The 16,130-nt window shown below is 49.5% G+C and overlaps 1 protein-coding gene across 3 annotated transcripts in view; it reads right to left on the bottom strand.

Moving 5' to 3' along the window:
* The window catches only part of SPDEF (SAM pointed domain containing ETS transcription factor), a 28,151-nt gene extending 16,418 nt beyond the window's left edge, over positions 1-11,733 (bottom strand). Inside the window, exon 1 of one of the 3 annotated variants that reach the window (XM_030561335.1) lies at positions 11,371-11,733. The gene's annotated coding sequence lies outside the window, so the exon portion shown is untranslated. Of the gene's footprint in view, positions 1-8,253; positions 8,343-11,370 lie in introns of those variants that run through there. The other 2 variants (XM_030561337.1, XM_030561336.1) reach the window with 2 other exon arrangements.
* Positions 11,734-16,130: the final 4,397 nt, after the last annotated feature.

Here is a 16,130-nt window from a genome sequence, read left to right as displayed (position 1 = left end):
CACGTCCACTCCTGAACAGCATCTACCCAAGATGTCAAATCGCAACCCTGCTTCCAAGGCCAGGGTGTCACACAGAGGCTGGGTTTGCAGATCAGGGTTCCTCAGTCAGCTTGTATATATTGATATAAGGATGAAGAACCCCCCAGCTGGAATACATCAGCGAAGCTCCTTGACAGACACCCAGCTAGTGTACAATGGAGTCAATGCTAATGTAGTCTATAAAGCTTTGTCAAGTTATGCCCCGTGTCTGAAAACAGGGCCCAGGATTTGTAATTTAAGACCATGCTCTCTCTTTCCTTGGTTTGTTTGCTTTCATCTCATCTCATCTCCTCTCTGTCCCTTACTGCCTTTTCCTCCTTGCATTTATTCACTCTTTGCTCCTCCCTCATTTGCATTATCCCTTCCTCCAGCCTCACACATCTCTTTAGCCTCGGACATCTCGACCTCTGTGCTAGAAGTTAGCTCTGCAGCTAATGTGGGGTGGTTTTTTTTTCTCCACCTCTCTAATTTCTCCCAGCCAAGCAGCTGCAGAGAGAGCATTCAAGCACAGGGCATGAGCAAACAGTTGTTAATTGCAAAAAGGGTGTGGTTCTTTCTGCTTCCTTGTCCTCTGCCCCAGCACCTTGGAGAGATCTTTAGATCAGTGCCAAGTCTGTCCCCCACCCACCGGTGTCAAAGGCAATTCTCAGATTTGGCCCAGAGTTCATGAAGCAAAAGACTATGGTAGGGAACCCAAAGGCCACTGCACTCCCTAGATAAATTCCAGTGTAAATTCTAACGAACTTGGAAAGAGCACAATCCGCCCAGGACCACCCTCCTCAGCTACGTCCGGTAATTATCTGTCTCCTGTCACCGTAGTATCTGAGTGTCTCACAGCACAGTTAGCTCGCTGAGCTAAAAGAGGTGTCTGGGCATCATTGCAAGGCACGGATTAGCTGTTGGAGTCCAACCCCTTCTGAAACCAGCAGCATATACCATGACTCTGCTGCCATGACCCATGCTACCACAGCTACTTATGCTCACAGTAGCTCAATGAGAACCAGTGCTAGTAGGTGGGGGTTTGCCTCCTGAGCCAGGCATGTACACAAGATAGCTCAGTCAAAATTGGGGAGCTGAGCCCCCCTCTAGCCTAGCCACCTGTCACCTATGTGCAGCAGTGTCCACAGGGGATCTGACAACAGATTCACACTCTGGCTTGCTGGGCAAGTCATTGGCCAAGTAGACAAGCCTTGTGACAATAAATGGGCATCAGGGCTCGGTGCATTAGGCAGTTGTAATAAACGTTTAGAGAGAGTCTCAGCTGGGACCATTCCTTTGACCAAATGGTTCCAGCATGTTAACTACAGAGGTCACCATGACCCCATTGGGGAGCACTGGTATGTGGCACTCAAATATGTCTCTATTTTAACTCTCTCTTTTCTATTTCCTTTTCCTCTTCTTCTGCTCCTCTTTCCCTTACAGTTACACTCTCTAGGAGAGGAGCTTTGCCATGGCTGATTCAAGTATCCAGGCAAGAAAGGAAACAATTAAGGCATTAACTCTTACAGCCTTTAAAAACAAACAACTGTCACCAAGTTATAAAAATCCTTCAAGGCCTGAGGGTTTCTGAGCTCGAGCTGCTGCCCTGACAACAATTTTTGGTTTCTTTCCCTAGCACAGAAAGCTTCAAGTATGCGGAAAGCCCTAACATGCCACTGTAGCGTTTTAAGGGTAGGCATAGCCTCAGTTGCATCTAATGATCCCTTTTACAACCTAAACAATTCCCCTGACTCTTTAGTATTTCCTTTCTTTGTTACCTGCAGACAGTTAGGTTCCACCTCAGCTGTTTGGCAAACTCTACAAGAGCTGGGGGGAGATCAGAACCACAACTTAAAGTGTCACTGTAAAAAAAAATCAGTATAAAAATTGCATCACAGGGCTTCTGACTTGCTTCTCAGTATCTCCAGACCAACTGGGCTCCATTTACAAGTAGAAAGTCCTGGGCCAGATCTCCAGCTAGTATAAACCAGCATAGTTCTCTTGGCTATAGGAACCTACACTGATCTGCATCTGTCCCATTGTTTGAAACTGCCAGCCCTTGGATCTGAGAGTCAAGCTGGGGTATTTCCTTCTCATGTGTCACAAGCAGGCATGAAGGGTCTGCAGATCAAATTCTGCTTTCTCTGACATGAGAGCAAATCCCTTTGCCATCATTGGGTGTGCACAAGTGCGCCAATTAACTCTAATATGGGAATTTTGCAAACAGGGGAGATGAAGGTACATGAGGAGTTGACTCCAGCTTGCTCACTCTTAGCTGTGCCAGTGTGGCAGGGCTAACAGGTGTTTAATATGGTAAAGTAAGTTCATCAGCTCTGGCTCTAAATATATACCAAGAACTGATCTGTGGGAAAGGAGGGGGCATTTTTCCACAGTCATTTGACAAACAGACTCACACCTTAATGTGTGAAATAGATTTTAAATGGTGTTAAAAGAAAAACCTGCAAGCTGTTTATCATGTTGATGACATGAGCCTAGCCATGCGCAGGTGAGTTCCAGCTGTACCTCATTCTCCTCTGATATGCCCATGTAATTCCCATTAACTCTAATGTGATGTGTGCCTTTGATAGGAAGAAAGATCCCACATGACAACTGCACATAGTTTCAAAACACAGGCCTCCATTTTTTCCAAACCATTGCAGAAAAAATTCAGTAGAAAGCTCATGCAACAAAAACTGTCCCTCTTCACACACACACACCCTCCCACCACCATCACCTTCAATCCACCCTCCATCAGTATGAAGGGAGTGGAAGGTCTCTGCCAGCAGAGAAAAGCTGTAGCAAGACTGAGAATAAGAGATTCCCCCTTCTCCTTGACTTCACTGGGAGTTTTGCCTGCATAAGGACTTTGGGATGGGATGGGACCTTTTTACCCCTCTATAGCACCTTCCAACTAAGGAGCTCACTATGTAAAAGCATTAATGAATAACTGACTAAAGAAAGAATGAGGCAGCGGTGGGATATTCCAGTTGATGCGATACCACTGGAAGTGTCAGTGCACTAAGATTCTAGATGTAAAGTTTAGCTCTGGTAGCCCAGGAACAGGGATGGTTCCTAAACCGAACCCTACAGCAGGGACTAATGCTGTGCAAAATGTTTGCAAAGACAAAGCTCCAAAGCAGGGGAAACTAATCTGGTTTGGAGGCTACAAACACCAGACTCACTCACAAGGCTCAGAGAGCTTTGCTGAGACTCTTGAGCCTGCAGAGAGACCCCAGGTGCAGCCCCCTACTAAGCAAAACCCAGCTAGATGAGCAAGTACAACAGCTGGCACGTCATACATCCATGGGGCTACTAATCAGAGCCACGCAAGCATGGCTGCTTCAAAGAATTGCAGGGTGGGAGGCAACAAAGCTGAAGAAAAATCATGTGATTTTTGCATGTAATGCTCAGCCTGACTTTGCTGGGACACCAGCAACACTCTGCTTCTCATTCAGCTGGCTGGAAACCCACAAGGAATGAACACTTCCCTCTCGCTCACTCAGCTCTCCTGCTCAAATAGGAAATGGCGCCCCCAGGAGGCAGGAGGACTTACATTGTGACACAGCTAGTGCCAAATTGTTCCCAAACATTTTGCCTGATCACTTTTGGGAGCGTCTGCTGAATGAGCCAATGGGAGTTTTAGCATTCACTTTAACAAAAGCTGGACTGTGGCTCTCAGAGAGATGCTCAAATCTCAGCTCTTATTATCTTTTGGGAGAAATTTGGATCTGAACGGTGTGATGCAGGTCCAGCTCCATGCAGAACATCAATACACATAAGGCCTAGGGGAGGTAGTGTGACCTAGTGGACAGAGCACTATACTGGGACTCAGTAGACCTGGGTTCTGTTCACAGCTCAGCCACTTGGGCAAGTCACTTCACTCCTGGGGCTTCTGTTTCTCCCTCTGTGAAGTGGGGAGAATGGTACAGACCTTCTTTGTAAAGTGCTTTGAGATCTCTGTATGACTAAGAGGTAGGTATTATTTGTATTATGATGATCCTCCTCCGATGAGTCAATGGGATCTTTGATATTGACTTCAACAGACTTGGGATCAAGCCCTTTGAAAGCAAAGAACAAACCTACTTTAAACAATGAGCTCATTAATTAAAATTAAATCCGCAGCAGAACAGGTTAGGTTAGGGCAAGCTCAGATAGCACTCCCAACTGTTGTCGACTGCATGCAAACAGGCAGAAGGGTTAAGTAGGGGAGTGGGAGGCCTGGGAACATCTGGGATTGTAGGAAACCTCGACAAGCTTTGGGGTTTCACAAAAAACTTGTTGGTTTCCCTAGGCTCTCTCTCGCCTTCATTGAAGCTGGCCCCAAACTAACAACCCAGAAATCAGAGAATGTTCCAAAGCCAGGTTCCAATTCTGTGTCTCCGACCCTCCTCGGAGACACAGAATTGGAACCTGGCTTTGGAACATTCAGGTAGCAGGAAGTTTTAGACCTCTCAGACAATGAAAGAGAAGAGACTGAACACTGGAGAAGAACCTGGAGTATTTTAGCAGCCCATGTGGGATAAAGGGAGCCAAAGTGGTCTTTAACGCTGCTGTCTCTTTCCAGAATCCATAAATGCTTTTGGAAGAAGCAGGTTTATGCCACTGTCAGGCAAACCAAAGTGGACAAAATCAGATTGAGCCTGAATCTTTGACCAAACTAAATTTCTTCCTCCCCCGCCCACCCCCAAGTTCTTTCATCCCTATGCTTGCTCTGTATTTTGGGTTCCAGTCAGGAACATAAGCTGACCCCCTGGAAAAGCATGAGGAAGAAAGCAACAAAGAGTCCTGTGGCACCTTATAGACTAAAGGCTGTTTCCTCTGCATTTTGAGCCCCAGCAAGAGAGAAGATCCCCAGAAATTTCACAAGGGAGCCCATTCTTCCTAGTTTTCCAGCCCAATCCTGCAAACCCGGTGGGTACAAGAGAAGCTTTGGATTAAAAGATTCAAATGTATAGATGTTGTTGGAACATGTCTGAAGCCCCCATAGGATAGGAGAGTGTTAATAGGCTGTTCCTATTAAGAGTTTTTTTGTTTTTTAAACTAGGAGACTTCGGAAAGGAACTCAGCAAACACATCACAAAGGCTAAAAATAATATTTAACAATTGGTGGGACCTTTCATCTATGGCTCTCAAAGCACTTGGCAAAGGTTGTTATGCCCATTTTGCAGAAGGGGAAACTGAGGCATAGAGCTTTTAAGTGACTCGCCCAAAGTCACACACGGAGTGAATGCCTAAGTCAGGAACCCAGGAGTCCGGCTTTTCGATCTGATGGTTTAAGCAGAAGACAACACTGCTGCCACTAAAAAAAACAAAACAATTATATAGGAAAAAATATTACTAGCTCCTTCTTTCTCTCTGTGCCCAAAGGGAGCAGGACAAAAGTTACCAGCCCCCCTAATGTGGCCCTTTGGAGATCCATCCTACCTTCCTGCGTCCTCAGCGCTGGCCCGATGGCTCAGCTCTGGAGATCACCCAACACTTCATCCTCAGAGGGCTAAAGGGAGACAGAGGAACAACTGCCTGTGGGGGGCAGGCCAGTGAGAGCACGAGGTAGGTAACTGTATCAATGGGGAGGATGCCTCAAGGCATCAGGCTCCAAAGAACATCAGCTGAACTGCTTTGCATAGTAATAATATGAGTGATGGGGCAGCCAGAGCTTTCTCTCCTTGTGTCAAGTTTCCTTGTGTTGCCTGGGAAGGGCCACATGACAAAGGCAGGTTCCGGGCATGTTTTATCCTGTACCCAGAGGCTAATGGTCCAATTTATGACCCAGTTGCAGCAGGGAGCGAGGAAGCAGCCCTGCCAGCAGGGGGATTCCAAGCCCCATTCTCCAGCTGATCCCCTCCATGAGCTGTTCCCACAGGGCAGGGGAGAGGCAGGGCTGGGACCCCATAGCCCCATTAAGGCACAGCCCTTCATTGGCGCCAGTGCAGGGCTGCAGCAGGGGGAGCGCCGGGTGACAATGAGGATCTCTGGATAAGCACACATACTGCACCGTGCACTTTCCAAAGCAGCCAGCTTGCTCTGCGGAGCCATGCAGAGGAGGCAGTGCAGCTGTCTGCTGCCTCTAGGAGGCATTAGGAGGGAGTGGTCCCTGCACTCCCGAGAGCCCACCATGCCCACCCCCTGCACAGGGAGGAGGAATCTTCACCCTCTCCATCTGGTGCACCCTCTCTCTGGCAAGGCACCCATCTCCCTTAACTGTGGAGCCAACTAATGCAGCTTGCAGTGCCTACATACTGCCCAAGCCTCAGCCAGATTGGGGGGCTTTGGGGGAGAGATTAGGAGGCCTAGCAGGTGCCAGCTGTAACAACCTGGCCCTATGGGTGCGTAACATCACCCTCTAGTGTCTGGGCTGATCGAGGGCCTGTCACTAACCCCCAGCTCAGACGGGACCTGCTGCAGCTCAAGAGGCTGAAGGGCTGTGCTGAAGGACCAGGGTTTTAGCCCCAGCACCCCGAGAATTAGTGCGCCCCAGTGGAGATGTCAGGGTTCATGAGGGCCTGACAGTTTTCCTCTTGTCCACTCCCCACCCCCGGGGGAGACATTTGAGGCCATGTCCATGGAGTGGAGCATTTGGCAGGGGGGCTGGCGGAGGGCAGAAGGAGTCTAGGGTTACCACCAGACCTGAATTATAAGGGACATCCCTTCTTTAAATAAAAGATCGCCTGTCCCTTACTAAATCAGTTCAGGCAGGGGTGGCTCCAGGCCCCAACACGCTAAGCACATGCTTGGGGCAGCATGCCGCGGGGGGCGCTCTGCCAGTCGCCGGGAGGGCGACAGGCAGGCTGCCTTCGGCGGCATGCCTGCAGAGGGTCCGCTGGTCCCGCGGCTTTGGTGGAGCCGTGGGACCGGCGGACCCTCCACAGGCACGACTGCAGAAGGTCCACCAGAGCCGCGGGACCGGCGACCGGCAGAGCGCCCCCGCAGCATGCCACTGTGCTTGGGGCGGCAAAATGTCTAGATCTGCCCCTGAGGCCAGGACACCTTTTATTCCAGGCCATCCCAGTGGCTCTTACCCCCGGTTGCAATACGGGATCAAAGGCATCCCAGACCAATTTAGAATGTGACAGAGAGGTTGCTGGTGGTGTGACCTGGCATGCAAGGTTGCGACACCACTCAAAGTTGGCCCAGCACCCCTGCCCCCCATTGGCAATGCTGGAAGACCCAATTTCAAGACTCTCTGCATATCACATAGGCCAGTGCCCCAGCTCTCTGAGCCTACACCATGCCGTGAGCCCAAGGGATCTGGCAGGCCACAGAGATGTCAATGATTCCCAATTTCAGGGGTGGATTTGCAGGTGTCACCATTGGTAACTGGTTCAGCAGCCCCCAAGGCTGACCTTATGCCCAGTCATAAGAGTCCCGGGAGAGAGAGCTGAGGGCTGAGCTGCTTGGCCCTGCCTGCTTCTCCCAAGCATTCCCTCCCCAATTGGGACCAGCTGGTCAGAGAAGCAAAAGCATCTAACCTGGGAGCAATGACACAAGGCCTCTGAAGCCCAGAGACTCAGGTCAGCTAAGGACCAAGAGGCAGAAGCTTTTGCAAAACTCGCCTGCAACTCTTGAGCCTGCAAACCTTGGCCTGGAAAGATTTGCAAATGAGCATCCCAGGGAAGACTCAAATTTCCACCCATTGTGCAAGTTGTCCCCATGTCCACGCTCACCTCCCAAAGCTCACCTGTTAAATTATCCCTCCCCACTCCCCTGACCTTCCCTCCCCCAACCTCTCAGCAGGACTTCTCCAAAGACCCAGTGACTGGCTCAGCTGTCCTCTCTACAGCAGCCTTAGCTCTTCTAAACTCCTGCAACCACAGCCAGCCTTAGCTCTCTCCAACCTCAGGCCTTGGCTCTGGTCCTGTGGTGGCTATGCCACCTCTACAGGAGGCTGCACTACAGCGACCCTAGTGGGCAGGGTCCTCAGGTACATCAGCAATCACACCCCTGCTGTCTGTGAAACATCTTGCTTGGATCCAGGGTTTTGGTTCAGCTGCTCAGTAGGGATTCAATGTGCCCTTCGAGTCTGGGTTTGTTTGGAACTTGAGTCTTTGTTTGGATCCATCCCGGCTCTTCATCTTCCCCTATCTACACAGCTCCCTCCAGCCACCTAGAAAGAGGACCCCACCTCTTCCACAGCCTCCATCCTCATCCCAGATAAACACTCTCTCCCAAATAAGGCTGACAAGTTGCCAAAGCACCCGTGTGGGAGAATCAGCAGGAGACCCCTTCACGTTTTACCTGACACTGGCTCCCACGAATCCAAGGGCCAGGAAAGCTCAGTCAGGCCAGATCACCATTCCCAATGGAGTACAATAATCCCTGCTTTATCTTGCTGCTCTTCAACAACTGACTTTGAGGTTGTCTCTCAGTCCCTTTCTTCTCACCTTGTGCTGGACACGTGCTCCAGACCCCTGTCTGACAAGAGCGTGGGGTTACCAGAAGGGGGGGGCGGAAATAGCTCAGTAGTTTGAGCATTGGCCTGCTAAACCCAGGGTTATGAGTTCAATCATTGAGGAGTTTATTTAGGGATCCCAGTGGGGGGAATCTGTCAGGGACAGTACTTGGTCCTGCTAGTGAAGGCAGAAGACTGGACTGGACTCAATGACCTTTCAAGGTCCCTTACAGTTCTATGAGATAGGTATATCTCCATCTTATCTTACCACTGGCCCTGACATCCCAAAGAGACAGGCACTCTAGAAATACTACAGGTTACCTCAGATTCACTGGAATCAGCCTGAGGACAGTCTGCTTCATCTGATTGTGAATGGGGAGTACCTGTAAATGAAGGCTGTCAAAGTCCAGCAGGTTGGGTATGAAATGATTACCAGCCTGTTTGCTCTGCCAGCCAGACATCTGGTGGCAACAAGGAAATGAGATGGTTTTATTGGGGACCATCAGATTAACTATGAAAGTGGATTCTAGATGTTCCTGTAACCAAACAGGGCTAAGGGAGAAGAGATCACAGTAAACCAACCCAGGACAACCTCACAGAAGGCAGCTCATAGCCAAGTATTTCACAGACGATTAGTGATTCCAGGCGCCTCCATTTTGGGGTGCTTATCTTGAATTACCTTGAAGGGACCTGGGTGTCAGAGGGTTCAGCACAGTCTGTAAAAATCCATCCATCTCTCTCACACACATGGACAAACTCTCTCTCTTTGAGGCTGCTTGAGGGGGGGACCCAGGGCAGAATTTGGCCCGTGATGTTTAGAGCAAGGACTTAGAAGCTCTTCATTTGAGAGCTGTCCCTGGTTCTGGATCCAGGGAGGTTCTGAGCATGATGAATTGAGAACCGGAGTGCGAGGCATGCTAGGCCTGGCTTTTTGCTCCAGGGTGGAATGAGCTGCATACACGATCAAACAGCATCCTGTACCCTCAGGGCTGTGGGGTCACCTCCCAGAGAGCACAACACTGACATGGGCGAGTACCACAGCAACAATGTACTGTGAGGTTCGGGGGTCCCTCAAACGCTGTAGCCTCACGGATTTCAGTGATCCAGACCTGTCCTGTTCATTCAGTGCATCTCCTGGACATGGGAAGAGCCTGGACGATAGACATGCCGATTGGACTGATTTCAGCAGTGGAGTACTGTTACTGTATGTCTTGTCTAGATTTCCTCCACTTCAGCGGGGCGGGGAGGATGGGAATCTCAGGATATAGAATCCAGTCTAGTTCCCTCCCATTCTCTCCTTTTCCTAAGCAACAGTCACAGCTGCATCCCTCCTTTGTGCCCTGAAAGCTTTGGTGTCAATGTGCCGTATTGATCTCTGATGCAAACTCCACTGACTGACAGGGAGGCACATGGCCTGTTAAGGATGGTAGGGAAATATGTCTGGGTGCTGTTGCATTTAGGACTTTGAGAAAAGATTTTTCTTTTCTCTTCTGTCCTTCCATCTTTCACAGAACCTTGCTGACAACCTTCCTCCTGGGCAATTCTCTTCCTAGCTGACTTTTCTACAAGTTATTGTTGGAGTATTAAAGAGAGAGCACAGATCAGTGTTCCTGCCCCACACCCTCCAACGACAGCAAATACACAGATCCCCGCTCATTTACCTGCACCTGATGCAGAGATTCTTGGGTGACGGAGCCCCTGTTCAGTGCTGTCTTTGATGTTCACACAGATCTCTGCGGCCCAGGTCAAGCCGCCCTCTCCCCCTGCCGTCTCTCCATTCCCACTGGGAGATGAACAGCAGAGAGGGGAGGGAAGTGGCAAGCTGACCGTCTTAATTAAGCACCGACCTGTGTGTGTGTCCCAGGGGAGCGATGGAGCTTGGTGATCCCCATCAAAATCCGGAGAGCCCCTATTTATATCAGCACATGCCTCCCCCTGCAAGTTGCTTGCCCCGCAGAGACTCCTGCCCATGAGAAAGCCGGCATTGTAAGGGATTTGGCATCAGAGGTGTCATTTGTGTTTCACTAACCGAGCATAACCATAAAAATCAGACATAGAGCCAATTTGCCTTTGGCACTGAAAAACATGAAGGGCAGGCCTGAGACATAAGCAGTCTGATTAAAAGGGTTAACAGCACCTACTGTCCTTTTGCAATTACACCCTCAGCCCTTTGCATGCCCAGCTTAGGTAAGCTAGTCACTGAAACCTGGTGATCTATATACCAACAATTGTCATTATTTATATAGCCAGGTATCTAACAATATTTAACTGTTGTATAGACCATCCACCCAAGGTTCTCCAAGGGCACTTATTTAATCAGTGCACATAATTATATCAATTAAGCCCTCGCATACTCCCAGACGCAAGCGTTATTGTCTAAATTTCATAGCTGGGTAAACTGAGGCACAGTGGTTTTTTCCAAGTCAGTGGTCATATAGCAACGCAGCTAGATACAGAACCCAGGAGTCCTGACCCCTACCCCCACCCCCTAGTCCCTCATTCAAAGCTCTAGGAGGGGATTTCCAAAGGCACCAATGGGAATTAGGTGCCGACTCCCATCGACTTTCAGTACCCAGCTCCTTCTAATTCCCATTTGTGGTTTTGGATATTTCCCCCCTAGGATTGTAGGAAACATCTACTGGATCAATAGATTTTCCCGAGGAGAGGCTGATCCCAGAAATCCTGAAGTAGGAAGTTTTGGAATAACCTGGAAATATCTCAGAACCACCCCAAATATTTCACCAGGTCATTCAAAACAAGGGAGAGAAAAAGCCAGATGACCACATCACAGAATCAGCCAGCTGACCTCAGATGACACAGAACAGGAGATGAGAGAGCAGGGGCCGGATCAGAGCAGAGATGGAACAGACCTAGGAGATCTTAGGGTCCAGGGTGTACCCCCCAACACCATGGAGGGTAAGTCAGACTTAACACTGAAGCGAGACTATCTTAGCCGGACTTACTCGTTAGGTGTGCAGAGATGTGCTGGTTCTCAGCTGTAGCATCGATCCAGAAAGGTTAGAGAAGTTCTTCCCCTTCCCTTCAGCGTCTCAGGCAGGCATGGGGAGGGGACTGAGAGGCAGTTTGGGGGTGCAGGATTTGGCTCGTGGGGAGTGCTGGGCAGCGGGGTGGGATGAGAGCCCTGTCCCTGCGTCACTCACCCGGACACTGTTTGCAGGAGGCCAAGTGTGCCGAGAAGCATCAGCCCTCTGAGGAGTGCCACCAGAAGAGACCTCCACGGGATGGAGGAGGCGTGGGAAAGAAGCGATGGGCTATGGAGAAATGCACTCAGCTAAAGTCTCCTGTCTCTAGGTATGTACCCTGACGCTGAGCACTAGAATGCAGAGTGTTCAGCAAATGCCTCCTTTGCCCATTATATCTAATTCCTTCCTTATTTACCTGAACAAACAAGCAGTGTGCTTACCTCAGCTGGAGGTGTTTGAATATCCTAGCCCAGGGTTAACCCTTTAGGAGGATGATCCTTCATTCATGTGCCCTTGTTGGGACTCAGAGCCGGGAATCTTTCCTCATCTCCCCTTGCCTACCCTCCCCACAACACTACTGCCTTGCCCATCTAACCTTTAACCCCTTCAGAACCGCTGCCTGTACGATGGACCCTGGCAGCACTGTTCAAGAGAGGAGACCCAGGGTCCTGGTAGGCTGGCGTGGAAGGGGGATAAGAAGGTTCCTTGCTATGTACCCCCAGATTACGTGGGCAGCTTGGAAGGGAGGTTATGCACTGTTGTGAGGGCACCAACACCCCACTGGTGCCATGGGGTCAGTGCTGCCCAGCTGGGTGAGATACAGAGCCCCTTCTCCTGACTCAATTGGAGCCTCTAACCCTAAAAGTCTCCTCTAGCTCTGTTGCACTCTTTGGTGCAGAACCATCTCCTCCAATTCTGTTGGCTCCTTTTCACATAGATCCACTCCCCTTCTGGTCTCACAGGACCAGTTCTTTCTCTGGAACATGAGTTACAAATCGCAATAAATCTATTCCTGCGCAACAGATGCTGAGGGGCCCAAGATGAATGGCAGCAAATTCAGAATTAAGGCTGCTCCAGCCACCTCTTAATCAACTCAAGTGTCCGCAGCACTACACAGCCCTGCTCCGGTGTGTGACATGACCAGACCTGCCGCTAAGGGATAAACGGTAATCAGCAATCATACACTGCATGTCTATAGTATCATCCCGCCTTAGCTCTTCACCCACTGAAATGCTGCTGCATATGGGACAGAGTCTGGCAGCTGATTGACAGGATAGGGCCGGGGAGCGAAGACGAATACTGGGTCTGAGACTCCCACACCAGGGCAAGTCAAAAGTAACTCTGCGAAAGCCAGAGGAATCAAGCCAAGTGGCGAGAGGTAGCTCAGGCCCACTGCATTCAGTGGAAACCACAAGGAAACATTAGCTTGGCAGGACGTTCGTAGCTCTATCACAATTCAACCCAGACACCAGGGGCAGAAATGTCTGTATTAGCACTGGCCCTTCTATTGCACTTACCGGCAGCATCCCACATCCTTCTAACCAATTCTCAGGATCATGAGTGCAGAAGTCTTAGCCCCCTGCTCCCACTCACCCAAGCTTTTATCGGAGCCCTGCTTTCCAAGCATGGCTCCAACTTTGCTTCTTCAAGCTGATGCAAGTCACATCCCTAGTAACTGTCCAGCCAGCCAGCACGAAGGCTCTGAGAATGATAAGCACTGCAGGGCACACACGGCTGATAGGCTCACAAATGTTTGTTTACATCCTTGAACGCACATCTCCCCTCATCCTAGTCACAAGAAGCGCTCGCCTCATGGGCTGTCACATCAAACAAAGGTATTCATGGCACATGCCAGGTGAGCACAAATTATTTGCACATGCACGGACACCCAGTGTACCCAGACACAGAGGCTATGCATGCAGACATACAAAAACCATACAGACACTTAGAGCTGCTACACACAGACACAAGTACAACTGCATGTGTGAAGAGGTCCACGTGTACAAAAGCTCAGACCACATATCAAGGGCCGGATACAGACAAATCCTTACATACGCTTACAAGCAAGTGTAGCCCTATATCTGGATTCACACAAGCAAGCAAGTCCATCTATAACCAACCCCAGGGTTCCATATATACAGACAGGCCCACATATTCATGAACATGCAAAGGTCATACACAGCACATTCATATGCACATGGAGAGATGCATAAGGACACAAACAGAGACGTCCATAGAATATATAATTATCAGATCCATATAAACTACAGATCAGTGCGTATGTGAGAACAATGACACACAAATCCAAACCTATGTAAGAACAGGCCCATATGTGCAAACACCGAGGTTCAGATACAAACAGGTGCAAGTACGTACACATGTACATACACATGTGTACATACACACATGTACATGTGTGTAGATACAGACCAACATCTAGGAAAATAAAAGCAAACCCAGATATAGGCACCAACACATGTGGTTAGGGTGACCAGATGTCCCGATTTTATAAGGATAGTCCCAATTTTGGGGTCTTTTTCTTATATAGGCTTCTATTACCTCCGTCCTGATTTTTCACATTTGCCGTCTGGACACTCTACGTGTGGTCCATATATACAGCGGCAAATCCTTCTGGACATACACATGTGTGTGTGCACAGACACACCTGTATACATGTCTAGACATGCTGAGCACAGTTCCCAGCATCCCTCCCCTCACCCGCTCCCCACAACCACCACCATGATTATGTAGGAAGCAAATATTCCCAAGACCTTAACAAGGCAATTGCTCTAGGCCCTTCATCAACAGATAATGCTTCTCAAAAGAAAAGGGCTGTCCCCTTGGATCCCCTCCGCTTTCAAGCTCTCAGAAGAGTTTAGCTGCCGGAGGGTCAAACCAGCCTGAACAGCCAGGGCTGGCATAGCAGGGGCTGAGGCTTGCCTGCCTTGTGGTGCTGGGGCCAACACTTCCAACAGTAGCAGTTAGCAGATGCTCCCACTCAGCCAGCCACATTCCAAGTAGCTCTCCTCCCTTTAGTGCAGGGGTAGGCAACCTACGGCACTGGTGCTGAAGGCAGCACACGAACTGATTTTCAGTGGCACTCACACTGCCCAGGTCCTGGCCACTGGTCTGAGGGGCTCTGCATCTTAATTTAATTTTAAATGAAGCTTCTTAAATATTTTAAAAACCTTATTTACTTTACATACAACAATTTAGTTATATATTATAGACTTATAGAAAGAGACTTTCTAAAAATGTTAATAATAATAATAAAAGGAGATATATACTTATCTCCTAGAACTAGAAGGGACCTTGAAGGGTCATTAAGTCCAGCCCTCTGCCTTTGCTAGGAGGACCAAGTTTTGCCCCAAATGGCCCCCTCAAGGATTGAACTCACAACCCTAGGTTCAGCAGGCCAATGCTCAAACCACAGAGCTATCCCTCCCCCCAATGTAGTATTGGCACGCGACACCTTAAATCAGAGTGAATAAATGAAGATTGAGCACAGCACTTCTGAAAGGTTGCTGACCCTTGCTTTAGTCAATCTTTTCCTTCCCAGCAGCAATCCTAGCCTGCCCCATTCCTCCCTTCTGAGCTCTGCTTTTCTTTCCTCTGCCTTTTCCTTTGCTTCTTGTCTCCTTTCCCGTTATGCACCCACTTTGCACGGGGATAAAAGACTGCAAGGTGGGAGGCAGCGGAGGGAGAATCAGGCCCACTGTGCCTTTAAGAACATGCTGCCCAAACTCTCAATCCACACCTAACTTCCTACAGACTAGAGAAACTCGTAGATGCTCTTTAGCCCCTGCCTAGAGCAAATCTCTGATCTCCACTGAAAACAGCCAGCATCGAACAAATGTTCCTTTGTTATCCCAGAAGGAACTGTGCAATCTTGTCACTGCTTTTCAGAACGCATTAAAGTGCCACTTAGCAGCCCCGGGACGCATGCACCAGACTCGCTCCCCCAGCAACAGCTCAGGCTGCGGTTGACCCATGGGTCCTGGAGGGGAAAAGGCCTCAATTTTCTCCATCAGGCTTGTGCCAACAGAAATGGGTTTTAAAACCCACAGCCCAGATAAGCGCACAATCAAAAAGCTATTTTGCTAGTAAAAAAAAAAGGAAGGCCGTGCATTAAAGTGCCACAAGCAAGCAGCGGCAACGTTGGCACACGGACCCCTTGCACATTCCCACGCTATCGCCAACTCAGGGGCCTCAGCCTTCCTTTTGAAATGCATCAATGTTATCTTATCAGCGGGAGACCATTTCCCCTAGATTACAGCATTGGCAGCTGCAGGCGAGCGTTCTTTGTTCATTTCGATGAACGCTTTGTAATCAGAGTCTGGCCCGTAACACGTGGCAGGCAGCACGGGCTGCTGGGTGTGCACCCACATTGGGGACGAGCTCCCTGGGACAGTTGCAGCTGTACTGCTAGTGATTCCCCCTTGGGCAGAAACTTCCTGCATGCCCTTGACTCACCCCAGCCCATCCACATGGGCGCCCTTGTGATCGGCAGCAGATGTTTGTGAAGTAGATTTTGTGGGTGAGATATGCACATATTCCACTTCTCCCTGAGGTTTCAGTCTAGCCTACAGCTGATCCAATGACAGCAGCTAAGGTAGGTAGTAGGCCCCAGTTATGGTAGTACCAGAGCATCTCACCATATGTCGTGTCCTCAACATGCTGGAGGATGTAGGAAATGGCCTCATTTTACAGAGAGGGGACCGAAGCCAAGAGGGCAGTGA

This window comes from Gopherus evgoodei, chromosome 4, assembly GCF_007399415.2.
Source record: "Gopherus evgoodei ecotype Sinaloan lineage chromosome 4, rGopEvg1_v1.p, whole genome shotgun sequence".
Classification (NCBI taxonomy): domain Eukaryota; kingdom Metazoa; phylum Chordata; order Testudines; family Testudinidae; genus Gopherus; species Gopherus evgoodei.
This window is presented reverse-complemented; position numbering and strand designations above follow the sequence as displayed.